This window comes from Lycorma delicatula, chromosome 10, assembly GCF_047948215.1.
Source record: "Lycorma delicatula isolate Av1 chromosome 10, ASM4794821v1, whole genome shotgun sequence".
Classification (NCBI taxonomy): Eukaryota; Metazoa; Arthropoda; class Insecta; order Hemiptera; family Fulgoridae; genus Lycorma; species Lycorma delicatula.
Window position 1 is genome coordinate 117,678,375 of NC_134464.1, and position 27,628 is coordinate 117,706,002.

Consider the following 27,628-nt stretch of genomic DNA (forward strand, 5'->3'; position numbering starts at 1 on the left):
ATTGTTGTTTCTCAGAAAAAAAAATTATTGTTGTTTCTGTTTGGTATAATGTTTTCCAAAGAGAGCTGTCAATTCATTCTAACGGATGTTAAGTTAATGAAAACAGATAAAGTGAATAAACTTTTGCCGTTAGCTGAAAACAGGTAATTTGCCCAGCAAACTGTTGTTTTATCAATAATAATACACTCTTAAGCTAACTGGCAAGATCGAATAATTTCAAAAACCAAATAAATCTTGTTCTTAAAAAATACTGTAATATTAAAATGCAGAATAAAAGGATAATAAAACTGTCAAATCTTGTGATAAAATGAAACATGGTATTTGCTGACGTCAACCAAACCAGCCTGCTCCCAGTGCACTGAGAAAAATATTAAAATGAAATTGCGTTTGAAACTGAAAAACAAGCTGTTTCGCAATGTGTGGAAAAATAAGTCATGAACAATAGGTTTATGGAAGGTTTGCAACAGTTTGTACAAACTGTTGGTTTTTTTCAACAAACACTTTGTTTTAGTTTGGCAGAAACATCCATCTCTACTTTGGACAATGCCAATTATCTTTGCTGTCACTTAATGAGACATTTCATGACCATGTACCCAAAATCTAGGACTATGTAAACTCCCTTTGGATTTTAAAAACTAACAGCATATTGTTTATTTGGCACCTCATGGATTAATTTATCAAACCCGTGTTGAAGGAAAATAAATAGTGAAAAGTGTTTGCTGTGACAATCACACAGTACGTGATTGAAATAATTATCTACACCGACTTGTACACAGCCAGCAATATAAATATGATAAAATAAGACAGGTTGAAATACAATTAATTACTAAAATACGAAGCTTTAGCAATTTAATGCTGTATATTATTACTCAATCCATAAATAATGTATATAACGATACGTATTAGTAATTCAGAAAATGAAAATTTAGGAATGTGTCTGCTTTTGAAATAAGATCCATTATGGTAACAAATTACATTAAGATAATCTTGAAGTTTACTGGATAAGAATATAAATTAGATTATCTTTACACATGCTAACAACAATGTTTTAATAGGCTATTGCATGAATAAATAATGCTGTGAAAAATATAGTCAATAATTTAACTTAATAATAATTTAATAATTTTAAATAGTTAATAATAATTATAATATTAATTAATAATACAACAGATAGGCTCTTTCTCTAAAGCTGAATTAGTACGTTGAGTTATACGGAAAAATTCTTTTCTCTAGTTCAGCCAAAGTGTATATAATTTTTTTTTTTTTTAAGGAAAAATGACACTTCAAAGATTCCCCATTTATAAATATTAACACATGGTTAATTTTAAGATAGAAGACATAAATCACATTTGAATGTTAAAAACTCATTCAGATTTTTTGAGGTAGTCGCAATAGAAGATTTTATAACTTAGATTGAAATAAACGTAAGTGTAATAAATGTTTAATAATGATGACAAGCTTAGCGTTTGATTACCGATTGTAATAAAATTATGATAAACTGTATAATCATCTGTGTAATGCTTGAAATGTAATCTAACATTTCAGGAAAAATCCTACGTTACAACATATTTTTGTAATTGAACTTTCACAATTTATAAAATAATTTTGATAATACACACACTAAATTTTCAGTAAATATATATTTGGTACTCCTGCGGCTTTTCGTTCATGGAGTAATGAAAAAAGCTCTATTCTTTCGTAGATTAAAGAATAATGTATTATTTTGAAAAGAGTTATGTTTCATTCTTTGTACTCTTCCAAGTCTTTTGCACATTTGAAAAATTACAATTTAATTGCTGTTTTTATTATTTGAGTTTAGTTTTGTTTAAAATTTTGTATAAAGCGCTTTTTGACGTTCGATTTTAATTTCTGTTAAAATAGAACACATTTTGAGAAAGAATTGTGTAACATTGCAATAATTAATTTTTTCTTAATTTAGATATTTATAGGATAGAGATTCTTGGTGGCTAAGTTACTAAAACTCTTAGTCGTATTATGTATGCAGTTTTTTATTGATAAATAAATATTGAAAAAGAAAAACACTTTGAATAACTTTTTATTTCAAGTTTATTAATCGACTATTGCTATTAAAGATGAATCCTTTTTGGAAAACTTGTGATTCAATAACATTAATAAAATCATAATAAGTGGCAATAGATGTAAAGTAATTAATTAACTTGAGAATGTAGAGCCCTTACATTCTTGTACTTAATTAATTTTTCCCACAATTATAAAATGGAATTTTCGTTGGATTTATTATCATAAATGAAATTTTCCAACTTCTGTGTGGACGTAAGAGAATTAATTATAAAAAGGAAGAACTAATATACCAGGTGGCTAAAGACCAAGAGACCCGAATAAAAATCTTGATTGGTTTCAGGCACCGCTAAATATAAATAGCTGTGGTCTTGTGTTTTTGTTTTCAGTTCGGTACAAACAACGTTCATGCACTTAGACTCGTTAACCAAATTCTGAATCACATCAGATGATTCAATCCGACAGTATGTAAAAGAAAAAAAAAATCTTAGATGTATGCCTGATGAAATCAGTATTGTTTGTACTCATTTCTGAAAACTTTTATTTTTCCTTCCAGAATTTTTTAGCCGAAACATTTTTCAGTTTTACATTACTTACAAGATAATGAAAATGTTCTTTTAATAAAGAAATTGCTGAAAATCGATTGAAAATTTAATACGTCTAGTTTTTGTGTTTTTAATTATTTCGCGCAAATGTTTTCTAAACGATTATGTTAAGATATTCATTTTTTTAAACGTATATACGAGGTGCTACCCAAAAGTTCGGGGAATTTTACCATTAAAATAAAATAGCTTACCGTAACTTATAATTTCCACTGTCTCCTTCAAAGTAATCCCCTTGGGCATTGATACAGTGATCCCAGCGTTTTTCCCATGATTCCATGCATCCCTGGAAGTCTGTAGGTGTAAGTGTTCGAAGCACTTACACCTGCGTTTCTGCCTGAATCTCCTCAATTGTGTTAAAATGACGACCTTTTAATTGAAATGTTATTTTCGGAATGAGAAAAAACTCACACGGGGCAAGGTCAGGCGAATAGTGTGGGTGGAGAATCACTACCGTCTTTTTGGAAGCCAAGAAATTCCAAACGGCTAGCGATATGTGCACGGGCGCGTTGTCATGGTGCAGAACCCAGCTGTTGTTACCCCACAGATCTAAACATTTGCGCCTAATGTTTTCACGTAACCGCTTCAAAACTTCACAATAGAACATCCCATTGACAGTTTGACCAAGAGGAACAAATTCCTTATGGATAATGCCTTTGATGTCGAAAAAACAATCATCATGGACTTCACGTTGCTCCGAACTTGGCGTGCTTTTTTTTGGCCACGGTGAACTTGGCGACTTCCACTGCGACGACTGCTGCTTAGTTTCAGGATCATACGCGTACACCCATGTCTCATCACCGGTTATGATGTTGGAGATGAAGTTAGGGTCATCTTTTGCTGAATTTTTTAATTCACTACAGACAGCTACGCGATTTTGTTTCTAGTTGCTGTTCAACAGTCTAGGTACGAATTTTGCAGCAATGCGTCTCATGTTCAAATTGTCCAACAAGATGCGTTGCATGGACCCATATGACATTTGTACGATTGCACAAACATCGTGGATTGTTTGTCTACGATCTGCAACAATGCCTGTCGCACTTTCGCGAGGTTTTCTGGTGTTGCGCTTGTTGATCGTCTTCCTGAACGCTCATCGTTATCGACAGTCGTTCGTCCATCTTTGAATCGTTTGTACCACAAAAACGTTTTACTTTTACTCATAGCATTGTCACCAAATGCTTTCACAAGCATGCGACGGCTTTCTGTACCAGTTTTTTTAATCATGAAGCAAAATTTGGTTCAGGTTCTTTGCTCTTTAAAATCTGCCATTTAGAACTTCGCGTAAAACACGTTACATAACCGCACGAAAGTCAACAATGCAGCCTCTCATCGTCACAGCTGTTGGAACACTGATTCACAAAGGGCACTGTTAGCCACATCTAGTGGCAGTAGATCGTACCAGCAAAGGTTCGCGCGCGAAATTCAAATTCCCCGAACTTTTGGGTAGCACCTCGTATATATATATATATATATGTTGCAATTTTTGTAAATTTTTTTTTTTTTTGTCTTCAGTCATTTGACTGGTTTGATGCAGCTCTCCACGATTCCCTATCTAGTGCTAGTCGTTTCATATCAGTATACCCTCTACATCCTACATCCCTAACAATTTTTTTTACATATTCCAAACGTGGCGTGCCTACACAATTTTTCCCTTCTACCTGTCCTTCCAATATTAAAGCGACTATTCCAGGATGCCGTAGTATGTGGCCTATAAGTTTGTCTCTTCTTTTAACTATATTTTTCCAAATGCTTCTTTCTTCATCTATTTGCCGCAATACCTCTTCATTTGACACTTTATCCACCCATCTGATTTTTAACATTCTTCTATAGCACCACATTTCAAAAGCTTCTAACCTTTTCTTCTCAGATTCTCAGATACTCCGATTGTCCAAGTTTCACTTCCATATAAAGCGACACTCCAAACATATACTTTCAAAAATCTTTTCCTGAGACTTAAATTAATTTTTGATGTAAACAAATTATATTTCTTACTGAAGGCTCGTTTCGCTTGTGCTATTCGGCATTTTATATCGCTCCTGCTTCGTCCATCTTTTTATAATTCTACTTCCCAAATAACAAAATTCTTCTACCTCCATAATCTTTTCTCCTCCTATTTTCACATTCAGCGGTCCATCTTTGTTATTTCTACTACATTTCATTACTTTTGTTTTCTTCTTGTTTATTTTCATGCGATAGTTCTTGCGTAGGACTTCATCTATACCGTTCATTGTTTCTTCTAAATCCTTTTTACTCTCGACTAGAATTACTATATCATCAGCAAATCGTAGCATCTTTATCTTTTCACCTTGTACTGTTACTCCGAATCTAAATTGTTCTTTAACATCATTAACTGCTAGTTCCATGTAAAGATTAAAAAGTAACGGAGATAGGGAACATCCTTGTCGGACTCCCTTTCTTATTACGGCTTCTTTCTTATGTTCTTCAATTGTTACTGTTGCTGTTTGGTTCCTGTACATGTTAGCAATTGTTCTTCTATCTCTGTATTTGAACCCTAATTTTTTTAAAATGCTGAACATTTTATTCCAGTCTACGTTATCGAATGCCTTTTCTAGGTCTATAAACGTCAAGTATGTTGGTTTGTTTTTCTTTAATCTTCCTTCTATTATTAATCTGAGGCCTAAATTTGCTTCCCTTGTCCCTATACTTTTCCTGAAACCAAATTGGTCTTCTCCTAACACTTCTTCTGAATAGAATTCTAGTTAAGATTTTTGATGCATGACTAGTTAAACTAATTGTTCTGTATTCTTCACATTTATCTGCCCCTGCTTTCTTTGGTATCATTACTATAACACTTTTTTTGAAGTCTGACGGAAATTTCCCTTTTTCATAAATATTACACACCAGTTTGTATAATCTATTAATCGCTTGCTCACCTGCACTGCACAGTAATTCTACAGGTATTCCGTCTATTCCGGGAGTCTTTCTGCCATTTAAATCTTTTAATGCTTTCTTAAATTCCGATGTAAGTATTGTTTCTCCCATTTCATCCTCCTCAACTTCATCTTCTTCCTCTATAACACCATTTTCTAATTCATTTCCTCCGTATAACTCTTCAATATATTCCACCCATCTATCGACTTTACCTTTCGTATTATATATTGGTTACCATCTTTGTTTAACACATTATTAGATTTTAATTTATGTACCCCAAAATTTTCCTTAACTTTCCTGTATGCTCCGTCTATTTTACCAATGTTCATTTCTCTTTCCACTTCTGAACACTTTTCTTTAATCCACTCTTCTTTCGCCACTTTGCACTTCCTGTTTATAGCATTTCTTAATTGCCGATAGTTCCTTTTACTTTATTCATCACTAGCATTCTTATATTTTCTACGTTCATCCATCAGCTGCAATATATCGTCTGAAACCCAAGGTTTTCTACCAGTTCTCTTTATTCCGCCTAAGTTTGCTTCTGCTTTTTAATAATTTCCTTTTTAACATTCTCCCATTCTTCTTCTACATTTTTTACCTTATCTTTTTTACTCAGACCTCTTGTGATGTCCTCCTCAAAAATCTTTTTTACCTCCTCTTCCTCAAGCTTCTCTAAATTCCACAGATTCATCTGACACCTTTTCTTCAGGTTTTTAAACCCCAATCTACATTTCATTAGCACCAAATTATGGTCGCTATCAATGTCTGCTCCAGGGTAAGTTTTGCAGTCAACGAGTTGATTTCTAAATCTTTGCTTAACCATGATATAATCTATCTGATACCTTGCAGTATCGCCTGGCTTTTTCCAAGTGTATATTCTTCTATTATGGTTTTTAAATTGAGTGTTGGCAATTACTAAATTATACTTTGTGCAAAACTCTATAAATCGGTCCCCTCTTTCATTCCTTTTGCCCAGCCCGTATTCACCCACTATATTTCCTTCCTTGCCTATTCCAATGCTTGCATATATATATATATATATATATATTAGCAAAATCAATACATTTTGCTAATAAATATATATATATATATATATATATATTAGCAAAATCAATACATTTTGCTAATAATATAAGCAAAATGTTACTATATTTGTCCATATTCCCCTCTGCACCATTATATCAAAGACAAAATTATAACACAGTTTTCCACCAACAGTACAGAATTATACTTTTGTCTGATATAAATATATATTGTCTTTTATATTACAACCATTTTCTATTGACATGTATTCTACCAAATTAAATTCTTCATTTAATTAAATATATCTAGCTAGTAAATATACACAATTTATGGATTTAATAATCGTATTATAATATGTTGCTAATTTTTAGTAGTATAAATAAATTGAAATATTGTTATTTTTGTCTTGAACTGATCGAAGTGGTCAAAGGCAGCAATAACCAGGTCAATGAAAAGGCATTTTTACACTTGATGCTTAGCTTAATACTGACTATATTCATTGATAAAAATATATTGTCGATTTTACTGATGATTTCTGAAATATGACCAGAGATTCTTTTATTATTTTTGGTTATAGATCCACCTTTTGAGCTCATCTACCAACAGACTTGTAAACACCTTACCAACTTCGTTAAAGAACGAGATAACTATTTAATTAACTATCTCCTTTTATATATATGTGGAAAATTATTAATTTCTTGCAACTTTCAGGAATTTTATCATCTTCTAAATCTTATTATAAAGTTTTTATCCTGGAAATTAAGCGGCACATTTTTCAAAAACACATCATAAGTAATCCGACCCTTGCAGTAGCTTCATTAACTTTAATACTTTTCAAAAATTCATGTCTGATAAATTCTGCATGTAAAAATTTATCTTCAACAACAAATTTCTGCAGTTATTCTAACATTAGAGTACACAGCTGAAGAAGAGATTGAGAAAATTTATATAATGCAATCGCTAGGATTCCACTGACGTACTGTTATCAATTAAAAGTTGGATTTTTCTTAAAAGTCCTTGCATGTTTCTAAAATAATCCTTAATATCGCCTAATGCCATAATTTTTTTTTGAATGTATATTTTTATGCTTAAAATTGTTTATACAATTTTTTTTCTGTTAATATTGATTTTTAATAGTAAGTGAGATTTTTAATCCTGTTCAATTTTGATACTATATAAACCCAGAAATGAGCCTTGTAACTGTATGCATCAAACAAGTTTTTTCCTGTACCTTCTTCACGCAGAAATAATATCTGTAAGAACTATCATAAACTGTATCAAATTCTATATTCGATGAAAACACCTACGTTTTATCAAGTAATTAACTTTTTGTTCATTCGATTACTTAAAATCCAATAACAATTTTAGCTTTGACAACAAAGTTAACACTATTTCAAATTGATTTTAAGTGTATTAATTCTCATGGGAATGGGAAAATGATCAGAAAATATTTCATAACAAATATTAAAACCTGATATAAATATAAAAAAAAGCTTGAAACAGCGCTTATAAGTCTGTTATAGAAGCATCTTGCTGATTTATAAAAAAATAATGAATACAATCTGCATTTCTATCACTCAGTATGACTAAATTAAAATCATCAAAAAATTCTGTTACCGTTGACCATTGGCAATCAAATTAGTGTCTTTTAAATTGCAACAAAATGTTTCAAAAGATTTTGAACTATCATGACATACTCTAGCAATTTTTACTCCTTGCCATTAAGGTTGCAAAATCTCAATCAATAAATAATTTAATAATCTAATTTCATTAACTGATTCAATGGCATCAAAATCAACAATTGTAAAAAACATAATTCAGATACTAATTTTTTTTCTTTAATTACAATTATATTCTCTCCACTAGCTCTGCCATACTGTGATATTTTAATTAACGGTTAACATTTCAAAGGAGGTTTTTTAAATCTAAATTTAAATGTTATAGATGAACATTTTAGAAAATCATTTTCAGAAACAAAATGTTTCAAAGACTAAAAACATTTCAAAATTATGAAAACATCAGATTTAAATAATACAATTTAAATACATAGGCTACGATAATATAAATTTTATGAATATTATATACAATATTTTCGTATATAAGCTAAGAAAAATTATTAGTGTAATGAAATGTCATCGACTTAACAAAAGATCTGGTTTTTGTTTCTGGGATGAAAAAAATCAGAAATATTTTTAGAAGATGTAACATTGCTTCAGTCCATCGTTTTCCTTCTTTTTTTTATTTGACTCCTCAACACTTTGAGAATCCATTCAACAAATGTTCCTACACCCCTATCACTTCCAACATTACCTTGTTCCTGCTGTTTATTACGATTTTACATATTTATTGTTTCTGTATGTCAAAATGTGTTACTAATCCAAGTCCCTCCTTTAGAGTTTTTCCACTGTTTTGGCAGTACATGTCAATTTATCTTAAATATAGCTAATGTATGTTTAATAATGCATTTAATACATACGTAATCGAGTGTACGTATAAGTACATTAAATAGTAATTTGAAATAAATATTGAGTTACTTTTCAAAAGATTTACTATATCAATTGCTTGGATGTTTTTATTGTAGGATAGAAGAAGCTCAATAATCCATTGAATTCAACCGAAATTTGCACCAATTCATTTATGTAATGAATTTCAGGTGCTTAGTTACCACGATAAAAATATTTTCTCAATAAAATAAAATTTTCCTCATTTAATTTCTTTATCCCATAAAAACTAAATTATTTTACCCTGCACTATCTCTTAGGCCCGCATTTTCTGTTAACCTTTCCCTACAGTTTAACAATATGAAGAACATAATCAAACAAAAGCTCTACATCAATATTTTACATGTACCATCATTTTCTACATAAGTGTCTGTCTAACTCTAAAAAAAACCTTTCACTAATATAATCATTCAGTGCCAGTATGAGAATAACAGGATGTCACTGAAGAACATCGAAAGCAATAATACAACTGTTAAGATCTAAGTTTTAAAAACTCTGCATTCAATTTATTTGGTTTATAACACTAATGTGATTGCACATGGAAAATATCAAATAATTTGACTAAACCATTGTTTCACAGAAAAAATTAAATATTGTTTCACTTTGGTAAAAATGTTTTTCTGCCTATTGCATAGCAAACACATTGAATCATCGAGCTGTAAGCTCACTCTAATGAACATTTAAGTTAAAAAAAAAATAATAAAAAAATAAATCAACTATTAGCTGTTTGTTGGTGAGAACAGTCATTCTATTTTATTGTTTGATGTCTCAACATAAATTTGTGCGTGGGATGTGAATATTGAATTTTGTAACGTATGGAGAATGCCATGCCTAACACACAAATCTCTGGATGAAAGGCCAAGACGCTACCACTCTACCACAGATATTGGCTAACTGTTTGCAAAGCAAACCATTATTTTACTAATATAAATACACTATAAGCAAACTCTTAAGATCAGTTTCAAAAACCAAATAAATCTTATTCATGAAAATATTGCAACATTAAAATGCAGAATAAATGGATCCTAAAACTATCACATTTTGTAATAAAATGATATATTGTATTCATTACTGTCAACCCAAACATCCTGCAGCCAGCAGCCATTGTGTTGAGAAAAATATTAAAATGAATCTGTTGTTAAGTAATTTAGTGTAATGGAAAAACAAGTCATTTTTTTAAAACACTAACCGATTTAATAATAAGACCTGTTTTTTCCAGTATTTGTTCAAATAGTTTTTTTTTCAATGAAGAGTCCTTTTTGATTGACAGAACAACGGAAAGACCAAACACATAAAAGAAAATTATATTTTCCGTAATTTGTTCTTCCTTGTACGAGGTAAAGAAAGTATTGTGATCGTGAAATTTTGGTTTTCAGATTTCAACGAAAATATCCATTTTGACTAGCTTTGGTGTGACGTCTGTACGTACATATGTATCTCACATAACTCAAAAACGATTAGCTGTAGGATTTGAATTTTTGGATTTAGGACTGTTGTAACATCTAGTTGTGCACCTCCCCTGTTGATTGCAATCAAATGGACCAAAAATGTGTATACACAGGGTTTCAGTTTTGAAACATTTGGATTTTGGGCTTTTTCTTAACTGCAGTAATCCCTCATTGAGAGCTTTTCAACAATATATCATAAGTGGTACTTATTTTCATCGGTTCCAGAGTTATAGACAAATGAAATTTTAATTAATGAAATATTTGGATCTTTTAAGGGGAAGGCACATCGATTCAAATCAGACTTCATCTCCCTTTTTTAACATTTTTTTAATTTAAATATATTAAATTATTAATAATTATTAACTTCTGATTGTAAAAAATCTTTACAATAAATAAACAACAATAAAAAAAAAGAAAATGAAAAAATATCAAAGTTATTAAATAAAATTTTATGTACTTTTAATTTAAAAAGAAATGTGTATATGTAATTTAAATAGGCATACAAGAAATATGTGGTGTCCACATCAGATTTTTTTTTTAATACAGTGATGATTTTTATATTATGTGTATTTTTGAAAAGTTTGATCCATTTACTCCAAAATAATTGTTTTATAATCATGTCTGTTATCTTTTACAGATCTATTCAAAAGTGAATCCACTTGCTAAGGAAAAGGTTTCACTTATTATTGGTGATTGTAGTAAACCTATGTTAGGCCTTTCAAATACAGATCAACAAGAACTTCAAGAAAATGTAACTATAATTATTCATTCTGCCGCAACAGTTAGATTCGATGAAAAACTCAAGAGAGCAGTAGCTATTAATGTTATCGCTACAAGAGATTTGCTTATATTATCAAATCAAATGAAAAAGTTAAAGGTATTATTGTACTGTAATATAAACAAAATTAGATTTATTTATATATATATATATATATATATATATATATATACATATATATATATATATATATATATATATATATATATATACATATATATGATTATTACAAACAAATAATTCTAATATGGTGATAACAAATAATAAAACATAAGTATGACAGGTAAGTTTTGAGTAAATTCTGTTCATATTCATTCAGACAATTACAACTCATCAGAACTCAAATGAAACATGAAGAACTGAAAAGAAGAGAAATACAACTGAAAAGAGAATTACTGGAGTTCAAAAAATTGTAAAAACAAGCGGATCATGACAAGGAAACTGACCACTTCGTTTGTATCTTCCAATGAACCCAAATTAATGACCAATTCGACGTATCTTATTTCAATTTTTCCCAAATGTGTTTTGTAACTTAAATTCGTTTTCATTTATCCCATCCTATCCTAATGAAAAAAAAAAAAAATAATAATAATACTAATAAATAAAAGAGCAAACAAAAAACCATGCCCGTTTAATCGTCTTCATACATACGAGGAATATACATAATTAGACTTATATATGAACATATGAATATGTAGGTTTGTACATATGTACGTGTATAGTATGTACAAACATACATTTTAGCCTACATACGCAGCTTCTACCAGCCTATGCATTCACATGAGCCTATACGTATGTAAAAAATTATTTACTTTTTTAATTAATTTATTTTGTATTTATCTATTTTTTATTTATTGATTTTTTTTTTTTACCAATAATTATTTGTAACTTTATTTAATTACAATTTTTTTTAGACATAACTACATTGTTACATTGTAACATTAATTATTTATTTTAATCAAATGAAAAGGATAATAATGTAAATACACAGGACAAAAGGATTAAAAATTAGGATTTTTATTTCAATTATTCACTCCAAGTACGCCCGTTACTTCAGCTCTCTTCTGTTTTCCTCTTCTTATTATCTGTCTATCTAACTCTTCCTCTACTTCAACATTTTCCAAAATTTCTTCATCATCAATATGAATTCCTTCATCTGCATATTTTTAAAGTCTCATCTACTAGACAAGGACAGCAAATCCAAATGCTGTTGGATATCAGAGGATGATTAATTGGTAACCACACTCGTGACAGAGTCAATAATAACAATAATAATTGAAATACTTTTTGCCTTTCTACCAAGCACTTTGTGCCTGCAATGTAATTCATTTTTGTAATTGCAGTATTAATGTTAAATACCATTAATAGTTTCATTTTTAATACAATCTATAATTATTAACTTTTTATGTTCTTAAAGGAGCAGACAGACAATGCCCCAATTTCAGTATAATATCTCGACCAATATAATTGCAAATGTTCTTTGTTTCTTCAGTTTTTTTTTTTTAATGTAACCTGATTAATTACATTAAACTAAAGTAATTCTCCCATTAAAATAAATGGGAGAATGTCCCCATTATAGTTCATTATGCAGTGAGTGTATAATGATACCCATTAATGCATGAGTGCAAAGTAAGTTGAAGTAAACTTTACTAGAGTACATTAATGGCCATTATAAAGAATTGCATATCGTATTTTTTCTACAGCTGAGAAAATATTGGGATTACTGATTTAAATCTATGATAGAATACATTGTAATGGAATATATTTTATATTTCTCAAAAAATACATTAAACAATTCATTTCTGTGGTAGTAGGTTATTAATCATACGTTGCCTTTTCTTTAAGATTGATTGGTATTAAAGACTTTTCTTCCTTAAAATCTAACATAATTAACCAAAGGATAAAACAGTGTAATGTAGAAACTTAGTTACCTATCGATTTACTTTCAAATTAGCTGCTACTCGTTAACTACTAAATCGGATTAAAATCAAAATAAGTAAATAGTTGATATATTAAAACAATATCCGCTTCTGATCGGTAAATGGTTGAAAAGAGTAGGCTTTTGATCATTTGAACATCTGTAACATAATGAAAATCTGTTTCATAATGTCCCCTCATTATGATACAGCCATGTAATTCAATTTTAATACAACCACCGAAAAAATATTTAATGTTAAGCTAGAAAATATAATTAAATAATCACTTTGCACGCAGGATTCATTAAAATTTGTTAAAAAGTTAGAAAGTTGCAAATCATGATTGTATTTGAAGTTAAAATTTTTTCTTTCACTGAAAGAAAATGTTTTGATGTTTTTTTTGAGAATGATTGGGCTTTCAGAATAAAGAATGAGTGGAATATATATTATAATAGATAAAGATAAGTTAAAATTCGTTATACCATTTAAGTAGTGATGAGATGATAAATATTGATAATCAATAAATATCGATTAGTACTTTTAACTTTAGTAGAAGATCTACTTTTACCATGAATATTGAAATGTAATTTTATTATAGCTTTATATAATAAAATAAGCCTATACTATTTTATAATTTATTAAATTCCATAAGCAAATTTATCTGTAACAAAAATTAATTATTACATAATTGGAAGATCAACTCTCTTAGTTCTGTATTTAAAAACTTCTTTAAGTTACTTAACTCTTTTTTCTTTGGATGTGATTTTTTTTATTTTACCATGAAAATTAAAAACAGTCATTCATAATTGAGTCATTTGAATCTTAACATAAACAGATATGCATTGAAATGCCCTATTTCTAAATTTTCATTATTATCTGTAGATGTAGATCTTTTTTTTAATCTGATCTTTATTAAAATACAAAAAGTTTACTTGCATGAAAAGTTTGAATTATCCAGAAAATTGTATAGTATAAAATTTATTTAAAATAATGATAGGCTTATTTATAAATCACCTTCAAAAGTTTGTAATGGGGAAGAATAACATTTAAAAATCAATTTAGAATACAAAAAATAATCCTCTTTATAAGACTATTAATTTTTACTTATAAATCATTGTGTGTGTGTGTGTGTTTGATGTAATATTTATATTTTAATTGTTATTAATCACCTACAGATATACCACAAGTGACTCCCTCTGAGGGGTTAGTGATTGAAATTATGGTCCACTCACCTGCACTCCTACTAGACCAAAAGGCCTTCAGTGGCCTTGAGGGGAATCACATTGAAAGAAGAATACAAATATCGGGTATGGAAGTAAAAATACTTCCATACCCGATCCATAAAAGAACAGAATGAAGTCCCCAACTCCATCTATTTTAAAATAAAAACAAATATGTAACCACCATTAAAAATTAAATATCCGCCCAATAATTAGAAAGACTCAACAGCAAGAGATTGACGTCCGGGCTGTGCGATTAATAGGGGAATAAAATATTCTCAGATATCCTTACATTCTGTAAACAAAATGGAAGTTGATATATTTCGCTATAATTAACACTCCGTAGTTATCCTTGTACATGTTAACATGTTTATCTATTTCTATATTAAATATTTCTTTCTTTGTAACTATTAAATAATTGTTTGTAAATATTAAATATCTGTTACTGCCTTGGATAATGCTGTTTACTTAGTGAACGTTGTTAATTTAGTAACAGAACTCTGTTTGTGAGATTTCCATGTCAATGGACAATGGATGTCAATATGTTGACATTTTTTAACAATCTTATTTCATACTGTGTTATTGGTTTTCTATGAATAGTATCACTTGCCCGATCAGCATCAACTGATCAATCCTTAATCTTATTTTTAACACTTTTGTTGAAAGTTAGTTTTAAATTTTTTGTTAAATATAGCTATTTTAAGTGCATACTGTATTATTAGTAATATTTTAATTTCAAATAAATACTACTTAGATAACAGTATTAATTTTAAATAAAATCCTATTTTAAGTTGCATCATAACAATTTCAAATCTGCTTAAATAATTCACACTAAAAGCAATGTCAGGTCTTGTTCTGGTACTTTTATAAAAAAAGCTCACCTATTAGATTTCTGTATTTTATTCTAGTATCTATTTTATTTGTAGGTTCTAATTTTAAATTGACTTCCGTTGTTGCAGTATATAACTTAGTTTATTTTGAATTATACTTTTTTTGCTAATGATCCAATACAGTTTTCTTGACTTGTTATAATTTTTTTCTGACCTCATAATTATTACTTATTTCTACATATTTCCTTACTTTTCCCATTTTTTTAATTTTAAAGCATTCTGATAACTTCATTAATCTTAGTCTGATATTTATTGCATATTAATAAGTCAAGTTGATTATTATAAACTTCAGAGATCATTTTCCCATTAAAAAAGGCTGTTTCTCAACCATATCTGATCGATATTGAAACTATTTTGACAACAATTACATAATAACATTTTTAAAGTTAACACTTTTAGTGTTGGTGAATAAACATTAATTGCCTGTTCTTCCTGTTGAAAACCTTTGGCTACTATGCCTGTCTTTGAATTTACTTTTACTTTTCATTCTAAAAATCCACCTACATCAATAACTTTTCTATCTTTTCTCTTTTAAACTATTTTCCAAATTCTATTCTTAGTTAAGCTTTCTATTTTTCTATGTATAGCTTTTTCCAATTTTCAGCTTCACTGCTTAGCATAGCCTTCTCATATGTATTTGTTACACTTACATCACAGAAATTAACATATACATAATAAGTTACAAAATCATTATTTGCATATATACTATTTGGCTTTCTTACTCTCGTTGACGGTCTAGGTTCTATCTCATTATTTTCATCATTTGCTTCTATTTAACCTCATCATCTCTGTATAACGGTTTTTCATCTAATGTATCAGTATAATATCTATATAATTAATCCAGGAGTTGTATGACTTACCTAATTTCAGCCACTTGACTAGTAACTTGTTATCTTTGTGACGGATAACCTTTTCAGTCATGTATAATCATGTATGTCTTTGTATTTGATCTTGTTCATGGAATTTTCTTTTGAACGATCAATTGATACATCATTGATTGATCAATTCATACATCACAGGTTGACTTTTTAATTCATCAAAACATAAATTTTGAATATCTCATCTGACCAGTTTGATAGTTAGACTTTTCAAATGTTTTTCGTTCTTGTTTTGCAAATGTAATTGTCGACTTAGAATCTAGGTGGTCTGGTTTTGCAATACTCAAGTTAATCCTCTGCATGACCATCTTTCATTGCTTTTGTTTATATCTTTTGGCTTCTTTTAATTTACCAGAAGACCTTTTTGTGCTTTCAAAAACTGGTGACATTGGTGTGCATGAGGTTGTTAATTGCTCAAGGATAGTTATTTTTATTTTAATCTAATTTTATTTCAAATTTAACACAATAACTGCAAATAAATAGAGATTTATAAACATAATTAATTTTTCTGTTCCAGGCATTCGTACATATATCTACAGCTTTCTCAAACTGCCATTTAAATAAAATTGAAGAAAAAGTTTATGAAACAATCATTGATGACAAATTAATCACTTTAACTGAATACCTTGATGATCGCAACTGGATCAACTTACACCCAAGTAAATCTTATAACAATGAAATAATTTTTTAAAACAAATTTTTACTTTTAGTAAGAAATTTTTACACAATAGTATTAACATCGGTGTGTGTCATATCTACATACTTAAACTAATCCATAATACTTGGTATTAATTACGTTTAATTTTATTTAACATCTCTGGTAATCAAGCAAACATTTTATTCAATAACTGAATGAAGGTGACTCACTCATAGACAAGCATATTAAATATGTTTAATTATATTGTTAAAGGTATAGATGTATGTTCAAATTCTTTTATAAATATCAATATGGAATGCAGTTACACCTTAGTACAAATACAATTTTTTTTTAAAATGATAACCGTGTAACAAATGGATGAGTGAGATATGACTTTCTCCAAATATTATTTTAAAGTATTTACTATATTTTTCATAACACTCAGAATTAAAATGAAATAAAAAAAACACAATTTTTCTGTAGCAGTATTTATGTAGTATAATATAATTATAGTTAATATGGGCCTTTGTTCTTCTCCATGCAGCTTATCACATTTTTGTTATCTGAAAATTTAAAAAATTTTTACTTAAATAATATCTCTTATTAATAAGAGACTGCTTCATTAGCTGCTAGGACTGAATTCAATCATTTATCATTAAACATGAATAAAACAAAACATGTATTGATAGGCTACTCTCAGCTCCTTGGTAATACCAACATTTCATATCTTCTGCTATATGTTTCCATGAATGGGTGTAGATTGAAGAACAGACAATATTATTCTTGGAATTTGTTTTGACGAGTTCTTGAGATAGCCTGTTGAGGTTACATACGCATGTGATTGTGTTTATGCAGTCATGTGCTAATTTAAATGATGAAAGTGATTTATTTCAGTCTATCTTTATGTAACACGACATTTGTTGTTCTTAATTACATGTACAACACTACATATGAACAACTTGTGAAAGTCTTTGAGAACAAGAAGAAAGGTTTGCAAACTTTCCTGGATATTCATGAAAATCATTTTCAGCAACTACTGTTAGTTTATATTAAATGTTGTTATTCTAGTGTGTGATTGGTGTATTGTTACTTTTTGAATGCAATTTCCTAAAAAAAATTCATTTTACTATTCACTACTAGTCTTGCTCTATGACTGTTGTTCTATCTCCATTCACATTTTATCATTTGTTAAAATTTGACAGTGCTGTGCACAGTATTAACATTTCCTAGTATAGGAATCCTAGTAGGATTTCCTGGTATTTCCTTATATTAAAGAATTGGACAATGTTCAGTTCAATAAAGCGTAGTATAAAGGTAATGTCTAAATCAAAAATGGCTGTAATGCTTCTAAAACAGTTCAGTTTCTTCCAAATTTAAATGAGAGGTGCCTCAACATTCTTGCTCAGAGACAAATTATCAAGTTGCTTCTGAGTTATGGTCTATTTTTATAATTTTTTCCTCAATGTAGCAGATATTATATTTGCCAGTTTGCTACAATAAAGTTATTTTTTAAACCATTAACTTTACTGTAAATGACAGTATTAAATTCTGAATTTTGGAATTCTGAGTAACCGGAGACAACAAAGATTGATCAGAAAATTAAATGAGAATTTAAAAAGAAATGTACTTTTAAAAAATTTATATTAATATTATTTATCATTTAATTATTTCAAAATACTATCACCCAACTTATTCTGCCTGCATAAATTAAAAAAAATTCAACAACTTAATTAGGATCTTCTTTTTGATGACATTAAAGTTTAGCTTACCGAGGAAAAAACTCTTTTGTTCATCACAGTATGCTTATGTTGTAAAGTGCATAAGAATTTACATGCAGTGTATTTGTTTTGTTGTTATCAAGTACACCGTAATTGTTGAAAATGATTTCCATGAATATCCAGGTAAATTACTCTTTCTTCTTGTTCTCAAAGACTTTCACAAGTTGTTCATGTGTAGTGTTGTAGATGTAATTATGAACAGCAGTTTGTGAACTCCCTGGATGCTGTGGTTCCTTGACAAACATTATGTTTTGCAGATTCACTGATTCTTACAATTGCAAAAGTTAAGAACCCTTAGGAGCAATAATTATTGTAATACTAATGAGGTTTTTTCTTTTATCTCAAATAAGCTAATCTTATATTAATTTTCATGTATTGTTGTAGAATTAAAAAAAAAAAATTGTTACAGAAGAAAGAAGGACAGTATTGAACATCCACTAATATACAATATAGTTTCAAGTACACAAAATCCAATCGCATGGTTTAATATATCTGCCTACACCAATTCCAGTGTCATTATAGAAAATGACAAAATAAAATTGAGTATTTTTAAGTTCTTTCTACATTATCTACCGGCATTTCTCATAGATACCATTGCACCAATTTTTGGTAAAGAAAAAAAGGTAAGATTTTATTTTTAATGATAATTTACCACAGGAAACTTAAGCCAAGACTGGCCAGGGTTTATTGCTTGATTAACTTTTTTAATATTACTATTATCCACTTAAGAAAAGGTATCACACAAGATGTTACCATTTTGTCATAGAAATTGACAAAATGGTGGAGTTAAAATTATAATTACCTACACTATTAAAAAAAAGACAAACTATTTGCATATAAGTATAAGTATGATAATTTCCCCAGGAAAATTTAAGAATTGTTCACTTTTCATGAATAATTTCTGTAATATTTTAAAGATTATTCCTTTCTGAATACATTACCTTCAGTAATTACATCACTTCACTGTAAACCCTTACAAATGTTCTTTCACTTTATATTTTAAATAAATTACTCTCTATTATTAAAAGTTTTAGAAAAACAACTATATATATTTACAGTAGTTTTGGTGAATTTTTCATTACAAAGAAATATGTTAAAAATATGAATCTTCAGCTCATTTTATTTTTATTGATATGCTTACAGGCTGCTAAAAGTATCAGAAAGAGTTGAAAAACTTTTACAGTCAATATCATTTTTCTGTATAAGACAATGGGATTTATCTTAACTAGAATACTCAAGATCTGTGGAAATCATTAGATCAAAAAGATAAAGAAATATTTCCATTTAATATTGAAGATATTAATTGGGAAGAATATTTATATGACTATATGAGAGGAATTAGACAGTATATGTTAAAAGATGATTTGTCAACTATTCCAGCTGCAAAGAAAAGATCTAAATGGTCAGTTCTGCTGAATTAATTTTTTTTTTATTAGACATTACATTAGATTTTATTCTATATTATTCTGTGCTAATCCTATAATCTCAAAATATTTACATTCTTCATTATATAATAATACTATTGAAAAACTATGTTACACTTTCAAATTATCCATCTATTTACTTATTTAATACTCATTTCCAGAGTTTCTTGTAATAACTTCATTACAAATATTCAGTAAATTATTATTATTTTCTCTGTGTTACAGAACCTACCTATGCATTTTATTTTATTTGGTGTGATCATTGATACCATAAACTGATTATTATTATAATAAGTAAATTAATAAAATCAACCAAAAATTAAATTATAAATTAAAAGAAAGGCACATTGGTGTGTTAGACAATTAAAATATCCTCAAGAATGAACAGTGCACCAAGATTTCTTATATTGCTTGCTCTTCATTTAATATTCTGTAAGCAATATTTTTAGGAATTCTAATGTATAAAATTATATGGGGTGTTTTTAAAAAAAAAATATTTTATGTAGCATTGACTTTTACAGTCATTACCAATTATAATAAATTAGTAGAGGCCAACATCATTACACTGAAACTCCATGAAACAATTTTAATTTTAACTTACAAAAGCAAATTAAAAATAATTATGCACAGAGTTAAATAGAATGAAGATGATGGTCAATAGTATTTCATATTATTGTAATTATTTAGGTGAGTTTACAACTTTCACTTTACATATAAATATTAAAAGTTAATTTTTATATAGATATTCTTTCTATATTGAAAATTCAATAATTCTTTCTACCTTCCAAAGAAAATGGCAGATGTGCATCCCAACAGAGTGAGTTTAAAACTTTACTAAAGTAATGAATGGAAGACTGAATAAAAATTAAATAAAGAACAAAGACTTCAACATAACATTTTTTTAGAATAATCACTATTTGAGGAATACATACCAGTAATAATCTTTATATATGCCATATACTATTCTCTAACTTGTATAAGTAGTAATATTTATTTATTTTAAATTGAAACAGAAAATAAAGCTAAGAAATCATTAAAAAGAAACATACTAGGGTAAATTTCTTTAAAAAGTGGGATGTTTACATTTGATGACAATTCCACATGATGAAAATGTGCATGACTAAAAGCTCTGTTTGTACTATTTTCATTCCAATAAAGAGATTTTAAACTAAAATAACATTATTGCTCATAGCATTAAGAAAAGCCAAAGTTAAAATCATTTTTTTAATTATTACAAATTTTCTATAACACTGGACAATATAATTTTGTTTTTTTGTTCGTTACAAGAATGTTAATAGCTGAATCTTATAGTATTTTTGACGCTGGTTTTAAATAAATAACTGGTTTCTTTCTCAGGCATAGTTTTATTGTAATTATGTATTTTTTTTGTTTTTTTTTTTTGTAAGAAAGAATCATTGTGATGATAGTACAACAATATTATACCTGCAATTTCTACATGCCTAAAATATTCTTCTTTTGAATTTTCTGGTATAGTTTGCTGTAGGTGTATCCAATATTCTTTATAATCATCACTAACAGTTCCACTATTAGTAGGGAAAAATCCAGATGAGAATCTAAAAACTGGATCTTTAGTGACATACTACACCCAAATGCTTTATATTAAAGAAGCTCAGTTATACGTTCTTTTACAGCCTTTTTAAATGTTTTCCATGCAGCAACCTCATAATCATTCAAATTATCTTCAAATATGAGGGTCATTCAATAATTAAACAAACTAATAACTGTACAGCAAAACTAGTTTATTAAATAAATACAATTTTTTTTGTCTACGTTTCCACATAATCCCCACCAACTTCTATGCACCCCCCATCTTTTTACAAGTCTTCTTATCCCCTCAGTGAAAAATTCTTTACCTTGATCTCGAAGCCAGTTTTGTACTTTTTTTTACCTCTTTTGAACTTTGTGCCATGCAAAGCTTATTTCATCAAACCAAACCGATAAAAATCCAAAGGTCAGGGCTGTAAGGAATAATGAGGAGGAGCTCCTAACCTGTTTTGCCAATAGTTTTCAGCATCAGTTGTGCCGTTTGATGTCGAGTGTTATCTTGAAGAAGAAGCACGTCTTTTCTCTGCTATCCTGGACATTTCCTCTTCAACATGGGCTTGACTTTGTTCTCAGTCATGGCTGAGTAGTACAGGCTGTTGATAGGCATTGCTCCTCCAAATAATCACAGAAAATCAGACTATGGGCACTCCAGAAGACGGTTAACATGACCTTACCAGCCAATGGTTGCATTTTGAATTCCTTATGGACAGGTGATTCAGGGTGTTTCCACTGCACGATTTGATGCTTGGACTCCAGCTCAAATGATGTATCCAAGTTTCATCACAGTTTAAAATCCTGTCCAAAAATGCATTGCCTTCGTTATTGAAACAATTTTTGAGTTTGGTGAAACTCTTTTTTAATTTGGCGTTAAATCTCTCAGGTTTGTAATGAACGGTAAGCTCTCTGGGAACCCACCTTGCATAAGTCTTATGGTAGTTCAGTTTGTTTTGAATGATGGATGAGTTATTATTATCTCCAAATGTTGTTGGTTTGCAGGATGGTTCTTGGGTGCACCCTAATAAATATATGATGCAATTTCTTTCCGGCCATGATGCTTTTAGAGACAGACCAGAAATTCGGCCTGGTAGATTCTGGGATGTGTCCTCAATGTGGTCAATTGGATTGTGTTTTCAATTGGACACCTACCATGATCTTTATGAGTGCTCGAAGTACGAGTTAATGCATAACCTGTCGGCTTGATCTTATCGGGTTGGTGTTGGAACTCCATGTAAACTGGAGGAGCCAGGCCGAATGGGCAACAGTGAAGTGTACTTAGCAAAAGAAAGGATTATTGAGGGGATGTAGAGCTCTGCTTGGATTTCTCTTGTATTCTGTTGTTGATTTTTTTTGTTTTATAAATTATGTTTTTGTCCTTTGTTCTGTTTTAATGTTAATGTGTTGTTATTGTTCCGTGTAATATTATTGTTTCATATTGTGTGTTGAACTTACTTTTACTTTCTACAGGTAGGTAGCTCAATTCCTTTGTTTAGTTAGGTCCTTTCAGTCTTACTTAAGTCTCTGTAAGATGTGTTTTGTTTTGAGTTCATTAATTAGTAGTACACTAGTACACCGATTGGAATGTCACTCATGGCATCCTGGCCAAGGCGGACTAGAATATGTCAAAAGCCAAGGTTTTGAAGATGACCTCCGGTAAAGCCTGCAAGGGCTCAAAACAGAGGGAGTGCAGAGGTATCTTTCCCTATAGAGGTAAGGATGTGCCAACACTTACCCAAAAGTTTTCTCATCATTATAGATTTATATCATTATGATTTTAATCATCATTATAGTTCATATCATTTTTATCAGTGAGGTTATATCTCTTCTCTGAATCTTTTATGTTACTTCGCCACAAATGTAACAGCAATTGTCTGGATGGTTAACACACAGCGTGGCACTTTTATTAAAATGTTTCCTGCAATACACTTACAAAATGTATTGAAATCTCTAAACATTTTATATACATATTAATGTAGTATTTTTCATACCAGCAAGGTACATGTTTTATAAGTATTACATCCAGTATTCAATCACCAAAACAAAATTTGTATATGCTAAACAATATATTTGAGTAAGGGTGACACAATTAAATTTAGAAAAAATATGACATAAATCATATGTGTATCATTTCTAATTGTTTTAATTAGTATATAAATAATAATAGTTATTTTTTCAAGGTTATTTATCAACTCAAATAAATAAATTATAGTTTATTTTACAGCTACAACTTTATTGCAGTAAAATAAATAAAATAAAAAAGTTAAGTAAAATACATAAATAAATAATATACTGTACTTAAATTGTTCATTACATGTGGTTGCTGGACAACTAGAACAGCAATTACAAAAAAATCTGAGGCCAATTGGGAAATTGTGACTTCATATCTGGCATCCAAAAACACATAAGATTCAGCAAATATTGACTATGTTACAAAATCATTATTGACCAGTATATTTAGAATATTTTCTTTGATATGAAGGTGTACTGAAATGTAATGTAATATACTGAAAAATGAAAATTAATAAATAACAGCTTTGATGAATAGCACCTGTACTTCTTCCAGCAAGACTGCTTACATGCATCAAAATACATTGAATCAGTAAAGAAGGCAACAGAAAAAATTTCACTCCTCTCAAGTTTACTGCTGCACCTACATTCTTACAAAATGAAACTAACTCTTTACTCTTGAAAAATATTCAGAATAAAACAGTCTTCATGATAAAAATGTTTTAAAGTTTTTCATCTCATATTGAGAGAGTCCACAACTTTTTTTTCATTTGTGACATGAGTAAAGGATTATGTAGTAAAAAAAATTATGACCAATATAAAACAAAAGGAAATAATTTTTTGGCCTTCTGTATTATTACTTTATGTGGTCAGCCCACAAAATTATTTATTTAACACGAAATGTTAAAATAAACTAATGCTATTAAAAATCTTCATTAGTTCGACAGGGTCATTTCACATTATAAGCACCTTATCTAGAAGATAATAATCATTGAATCTGTTTTTGCAGTATCAGGACTATTTAAATAGTATCACCATTACCTACAATAGCCAAAGAGGTTCTTTTCCAGCAAAGAGAAAGTCAGTATTTTTTTAAATACTAAATGAAACGTTCATGAAAGACCATTTCTATCACAATTATTAAGAACTAGTCATCTTGAAGAAACAAAGGGAAATATTATTAGCAATGAACTGGTTTTAATGGCTTATTTAAAATCACCATGAATATTTTAGAGACCTTCAAATGTTTTTAGCTATTGTTATATTTTAATGATTGGTTACAATTGGCAATTAGCCAACTACTGTTATGCTCAGTAACAATTTTTTAAATGTACAAGTATATATTATTGATTTATATATAATTGTTTTAATAATGGATAGATTTTAGTTTATATTATTTAGATTATGGAATATCAATGTATTTTAAAAGAATATATTTTCCAGTAGTTGTGAAGGGTAGTTCTGATATAACATGTAGTGATTTATAAATCCTTAATCTCTTTTGATCCTGTTTTCAGTTAAAAAAATTATCAATCAGTTAGTTTCTAGTTACTTTCTTGTGTAAGAACTTTTACTCTACAAGTAACAGCTAAGTCTATTAACAATTTGATTCATATTGAATAACACAATGTAAAGCTAGCATTTTCTAGTTTTGAGTACTGTATGATTGCAAAAGAGAAATACAACCATAGCTTTATTGGATGTGTTTTCATTGTATTCAAACTTTCTTTATATAAAAAATTAATATGTTCTCTTACATAAATTACCTTGGATATAAATTAGTTCTGTAACCTGAGACACCTTATATTACTTATACTTGTTGCTTCATATTAGATATGTTTTAAGAATGGAAGTGTGACTGATACAGAAGTCATTAGTAAAAATAAAAGAAAAAATTCTTTGAATCAGAATATAAATTGTTGGAATGTGAACTAGGGTGGTAAATTAGATAATAAAAGTAACTACTCACTAATTTTAGATGCTCCAAATCTGTAATAAAGTTTCATTTTTCAACGTAACTTCCTAAATTATATTGCATCTAAAAAATATACTGCATAAAAAAATTTATGAATGAACTTACATTGGTTTCGTAATAGAATCTGTGATTGCTTGTCTACAATGGAAGAAAAAATTAAATATAATTATTATAATTCTATTTCATAAAACAGAAATTGGTGAATATCTTAATTTTTCTTTGTACTGTCAACTGACTTATAAAAAAGTTCATTATAATATGTACATAATAATTTTTCAACTAACACTCTTCTACAGTTGAGAGAGTGGTATTTTATTTGTTGCACTTGCATGAGAGTTCACCAATATTTTTATTACATTTGTCATTCTTGTTAATAAATAATTTTTTGATTATTATAAAATTACATTTAACAGAAAGTATTTTTAATTGTCTAAAATGTTTATACAAGATTTCCCATTACTGAATTAATAAATGTTTAAAAATCTTTTTTTTTCCATTCATTCTCAGATAATTTAACCCAAAATAATATTATACTATCAATCAAAATAAATTTGCATAGTAACTGTCAGAAGAGTGGCCCAGAAACATTCATGAAAAAATTATTGGTCGAGCAACAAAAATAAGACTTATTCAGCTAGTTGTGTATAAACACAATTAGCTAACAATACACCTTGGATGAAATGTAAAATGTTGATTTAAGGTTTTCTTTTTCCTTAATTAGCTTTCAGATAATACTTCAGAGGATGATATGTATGAGTGTAAATGAATTGTAGTCTTGTATAATCTCAGTTCGACCACTCCTGAGTTGTGTAGTTAATTGAAACCCAACCACCAAAGAACACCGGTATCCACGATCTAGTATTCAAATCTGTGTAAAAATAACTGATTTTAATATGACTTGAACGCTGGAATACTCGACTTCCAAATCAATTGATGTGAGAAGACGCATTCACCACTAGACCAAGCTGGTGGGTTTGATTTAAAGCTAGAATAAAACAGAGAAAAGGGGAGTTTTTAGTTACGCGCATGGCCGTAAATTGATTCACTATCTCTCCGCCTGATAACACCACTTGTAAAGTAGGCAACTCTTGTGCAGAAAATGTGTTTCGTACTTTGCAAAATGTGAATCTGTAGTTATATTATTTTAAATAACTACAGAATGCACTTCGAAGTCCTTTCCACAGAAACTTTAGTTGGGACCCTTCAACTGGTAGCAATGTTCGTCAATGGTATAATGATTTTGAATTGACTGTATGATTGATTAAATTTTTGTTCTCTGAACTTTAAAATCACTAATCGAGTATTTTTAAAAAAGACTCCATTTTCAGAAAGGTTATAAGATAATTTACATAGGCAAACAAATACATTCCATTGTACTTCGGTGGTGAATAGATATCTCTTTTTTAAATATAGATTTCATTTCTTTTATTTTAAAAAGAAGCTCTTATTTTTAAAACAATGATAAAAACTCATCTTGTCTCAACAAAAAGTCATTCTTTCTTGTTTCCATTCCAAAACAAAGATCCACATACCACATATGTTTAGGTCTATTTCTGAGTTGTCACTCTAAACTTGAAATTTCTTCTTTAGGCATTTTCTTCATTTTTTATTTTATCTTTTTCTCTTTCTTCCATCTGTTTAGAAACTCATCAGAAGTAACATATCATGTTGTTTTCATGCATCTAGAAGAACACTTTGTGGGTTGTAAATCAGGTTTGAACATCTTTTACAACCAACCCACTAGTGATGATCTTTCAGTTTCATCAGAATATGGTGGACCTGTTTTGGCTCTTCAGTTAAAACATCACTGGCTTTATAAGTAGTGATTTCAGAAGTAGAAGCAAAATTAGTTACATTACTATAATCAATCAAGTAATGAGGCTTAATTGCTTCAGGATTGATTGGCCAAACATCATTACCACCTAAAATATTTGCTGGTGTAGCCGGATTTTCCCAAGCTGGTCTTATAGCTTTACCGAAGTCATATCTATTAAGCTATTTCTTTTTATTTCTCTTCATTAGCATGGTACATTACTCTAGGAAGACCTTTTTCAAAGGA

The 27,628-nt window shown here is 29.1% G+C and overlaps 1 protein-coding gene across 1 annotated transcript in view; it reads right to left on the minus strand.

The window, feature by feature from the left end:
• The window catches only part of LOC142331316 (fatty acyl-CoA reductase wat-like), a 150,933-nt gene that overhangs the window by 53,910 nt on the left and 69,395 nt on the right, over positions 1 to 27,628 (minus strand). The window contains exon 2 of the mRNA XM_075377135.1: positions 11,728 to 11,844. The gene's annotated coding sequence lies outside the window, so the exon portion shown is untranslated. The remainder of the gene's footprint in view (positions 1 to 11,727; positions 11,845 to 27,628) is intronic.